Raw genomic sequence first — 5000 nt, 5'->3', positions numbered from 1 at the left:
TCTGCATCAGCCGGACAGAACGCACCCCCAGCACAGAGCCCAGAGAGTGGACATCTGTGAGCTCTGGTCCTGCTGCATCTATCAGTTGTTTGAGGCAGACAACTCTTGAGCTGCACAGCACCCCCATCAGCCCAGGCACGGTGCTGCAGCACACGTCCATCTTTGCACCACAGATTATAGGCTCCTTTAATAACCAGTGCAGAGAGTTACACTTCTCACTTCTTTTACATTTAAAAAGCCCCCAGGATTTAAAAACACCCTGATAAAAAGGAGGCAACCCACCTAACTTTAAGAATTTAAAATCAGTTAAAAACAGAGCAGCATCCAGCCCCAGGTTATTGACACGCCTGAGTATGCAGCTGGCCACGTCTCTCCACACCAGATCTTCAGGTCCAGTCAGATACTTTTGAATGAACTGGAGCCTGAAGGTGGCTGTCCTGCTAGCCAGGTGGACCAGGCCCTGGCCCCCCTCATCTCTGGATAAAAACAATACAGACTGTGGTATCCAGTGCAATTTGTTCCAGAAGAAATTGACAATCTTCACCTGGATCTGGGCAATGAGACCTGTTGGAGGGTCCAGACAAGCTAACCGGTGCCATAACATGGAGGCCACCAGATTGTTTAAAATTAGGACCCTCCCTCTAAAAGATATTTGTGGGTGAAGCCACCTCCACTTAGCCAGTTTGTTATCTACTGTTTCTAAAATGTTTTCCCAGTTTTTTTTTTTCCAATGTCGCTGTTCCCAAGATAAATACCGAGATACTTTAAGCCTTCTCTTCTCCATATCAGGCTTTGAGGGAGAACAGGGAGGCCCTCCCGCCATTCACCAACAGCAAGAGCCTCGCTCTTCCTCCAGTTCACCCTCGCAGCCGACACAACAGAAAACTTCTCGATTACAGAATTTAAAACACACACATCCTGTTGATCTTTGATAAAAACAACGACATCGTCAGCATAAGCAGATAAAACAACACTACTGTTAAAACCAGGTAAAAACAGGCCTCGAACAGATGATCTTATCTTTTGTAGGAGGGGTTCCAGGGAGAGTGCATAGAGCATCCCAGACAGGGCACAGCCCTGTCGGACGCCTCTATGCACTCTAAAAAGGAGCACACAAGCCACCATTAAACTTTAGCACACTCTCAATGTCACTGTACAACACCTTGATCTTGGCTATGAGACCAGCGCTGAACCCAAACCTCTCCATGACCTTCCAAAGGAAGTCGTGTTCAACGCGGTCAAAAGCCTTTTCTTGATCTAATGAGATCAATCCAGTGTTTATGCCTAATGAACTGGAGACCTCCAAAACATCCCGAATGAGGTAGATATTATCTACCATAGACCTGCCGGGCACACAGTACGTCTGGTCCCGGTGGAGAATCTGCTCCATGGTTCCTTTCAGCCTATTGGCCAGGACTTTGGACAGTATTTTGTAGTCAGTGCAGAGGAGAGAGACAGGACGCCAGTTTCTGATTTCTTGCAAATTACCTTTCTTGGGCAAGAGGGTAATTACGGCTCTCCGACATGAGAGTGGCATTGACCCAGACACCAGGCTCTCATTAAAAACATCTATGAGGTCATGGGCCAAGATGTCCCAGAAGGCTTTGTAGAACTCTACAGTGAGGCCGTCGATGCCTGGAGCCTTTCGTCCCTGCATGCTCTGCAGTGCCGCGTAGAGCTCTTGTGGAGTCAGTGGGCTGTCGAGCTGCTGGTTAGCCTCTCTAGACACCTGAGGAAGTCCACCACAGACCTCCTCCATCAGTTCCTCGTTCTCCTTGAACTCACTCTCAAACAATGAGGCGTAAAACTCCACAGCTCTTTTCCTTATCAGGCCTGGCTCTGTCAGCTCTTTCCCTGTCTCAGAGAGCAGAGAGTGAATTTGTCTCCTCTGCCCTTGTTTCTTCTCAAGCCCAAAGAAGAAACTCGATGGAGCATCCATCTCCGTGATGTTTTGAACCCGGGACCGGACCAGCGCACCCTGTACTTTAGTGTCCAGCAGGTTGGCTAAAGCCATCTTTTTAGTCTTGAGGATTTCAATATATCCTCGATTTCCTGTGGACTCACTTGTACACTCGAGATCCACAATATCAGTCTCCAGATCTCTGATAGATCTGGTGATGTCGCGTGTGACATTGAGCGTGTGCTGCTGACATAAAAGTTTAATTTGAATCTTCCCATGGTCCCACCACTGCCTCAGACTGACAAACTCGGTTTTTTTCTGTTTAAAATCATTCCAAAAATAACTTAAAGCCTCCTTGAAAGATTTATCAACAGTTAAAACAGAGTTAAAATGCCAATAGGCACTTTTGGGTAAAATGTTTCTGATAAAAACATTACATAAAACCAAAGAATGATCAGTAAAACCAACTGGTAAAATCTTACACATTTTAACAACACTGACTCTGTGCTTAAAAACATAAAAACGATCAAGTCTGGCCAAAGAGATTCTGTTTTCTCTAACGTGGGACCATGTGTACTGTCTGCAGCCTGTGTGCATCCTTCTCCACACGTCCACCAGGCCATGGGAGGAGACCAGCTGCCTCAAGGCATGCTGGGATACTGGATGAGGCTCTGCATGGTTGCGATCTAAAATCTCATTTTCAGTACAATTAAAATCCCCACCCACAAATAAATAATCCTCCGGGCCACAGCTGTTTAAAATATCATTCATATTTTCAAAGAAGTGTTTCCTCTCTGCACCGTTGTTTGGAGCATAAATGTTGATAAAAACCACATTAAAATGTTCAAAACGAGCTCTGACTAAAAGACACCTCCCCTCCACAACATGCCTGACCTCCAGAGAGGTTGGAGTAAAACCTCTGGAGAACAGGAAGCCCACTCCTCCACTGAGGGTGGTGTTATGGCTTAAAATCAGTTCTCCTTCCCATTCTCTGCTCCAGTCTGCCTCGTTTCCAACATCACTGTGAGTTTCTTGTAGAAACAGAACATCAATATGTTTCATTTTAGCCGTTTCAAACACTACTGCTCTCTTTCTTATTTCTCTGGCACCATTGACATTCAGACTGCCCACTTTAAAAACATTCATAATGATGGAGATGTTAAGAACAAGACTAAAAACAATCAATGAAATAAATAAGAATAAAATCCCTACATTCACCATCATTAAAAACTGAGTTGTTTTCTGACTTTAATAATCAGTTTTTTCAGTCTGAATATTTCTTGGTCAGTCAGCTCTGACTCTGCTCTGTGTTTCACAGTATACCTGGCTGAGTTATAGAAACCCTGCATATCAGGGAAGTACTGCTCTAACACTGGCTTCCTCATCCCTTTGGTCTGTTGTAAAAAAGACTTCAGTACATTGGCAGTATACACCTGAGCAGCAGCCTGCTGAGTGTGAGACAGGTCACTGCTGTCAGACACACACCCTTCACTGTCACTGCTGTCAGATAGAGCTGCTCTGTTCTCTGCAGCACTCGGTTTACCGGCCAGACGTCCGGCTTTACCACCCACCTCCACGGTCAACATGCTTCTCCTCTTACTGCGCTGTTTAAGAGGAGCAGACCCCCACCCAGACTCACAGGCCTCCATCTCTTCAGCCTCAGCTACTGTGCTCCCCTCACTCAGCTCACCTGCTAGTTTACCTGTCTCACACGACTCACCTACAGCCTCACCTGCCTCTCTCGCCTTACCTGCTTCACACTGTTTACCAACAACCTCAAATCCTTCACACAACTCACCTGTTCTTTTACCTGCCTCACCCAACTCACCTACAACCTCAACCTCACCTGCCTCACCCAACTCACCTACAACCTCACCTGCCTCTTTCACCTCACCTGGTTCACCTACCTCTTCTAGTTCACCTGTTACTTTACCTGCCTCACCCACTTCACCAGGAACCTCACCTGCCTCTCCACCGACACCTGTTTCACCCACATCCTCGACCAATTCACCTGCATCTTTATCTAAAATACCACCTGTCACCCCCACCTTACCTGTCACCTCACCCGTTTCCCCTCCCACCTCCTCCCTCTCACTACTCACCTCAGTGCTCCCTCCAGCCTGGCTCTGCATCTCTTCCACCTGTTTCTCTGCAGCTCCTGCTTCTTTTTCTTGCCCTGCGGCACCGGCCCCCCACCGGCCACCGCGGCCGACCGCCGCACCGCCGGAACGGGCGGCGGTCGGCCGCGGCAGCGGCGGGTACCGCCCGAATCCCCGCAGGAGCAGGCGGCGCGGGCGCGGCAGCCGCCGCCGCCGCGCCCGCGGCAGCCGCCGCACCGCGGCTCGGACAGGCCTTAATCAAATGTCCCTCTTCGCCACATCCGAAACATTTCACAGTGGATGATGTTGCAAAGAGAATGTACTCAAAATCATCCACACGGACTCTGAACCGATAATCAAATTCTTCATTTTTTGTTGTTGAGCAACATGAAGAGCTGTCTGCGGTGAGACACTACATGTCTCAGGAGGGGAGACTTACAGCCCGACAGCACTTTTCTTATGGGTGACACCACCTTTCCATGTCTGGACAGCTCTTTAATCAGGAAATCATCACTAATGAACGGGGAACATTTGACAGAGTGACCCTTGTAGCCGGCTGTATCAGCGGTATCACCGGCTCAAACATCCCATTCACCGTAATGCCCGTCTCCACCAACCTGTTCACCTGTTCCACCTTCTCCAGGAACAGAACCACCGCACTGTTCATCCGGGCAGCGGACTTCACAGAGCCGTGCCCGATGATATCCCCACGGCCTGTGCTACCTCCTCCACCCTGCACGGAGAGCCGGCTCCGGTTTTAATACCGTGCTTCCGTGTCAGCCTGGAGAAAACGCTGCTGGACGCCATACCGGCGCCTCAGAGCGAGGCTGACAAACAACAAACAAACACTAAACTAACCAACAAACAACCAAACACCAACCAAAACAACACTAAACTAACACAACTACATTCACAAACACAACACAACGAAAATATACCGAAAGAAAGAAATAGAAAGAGAAAAACACTCAATTTCATCCAACTCTTCCACTCACACTCAC

This window comes from Dicentrarchus labrax, unplaced genomic scaffold (assembly GCF_905237075.1).
Source record: "Dicentrarchus labrax unplaced genomic scaffold, dlabrax2021, whole genome shotgun sequence".
NCBI classification, from domain to species: Eukaryota; Metazoa; Chordata; class Actinopteri; family Moronidae; genus Dicentrarchus; species Dicentrarchus labrax.
This window is presented reverse-complemented; position numbering follows the sequence as displayed.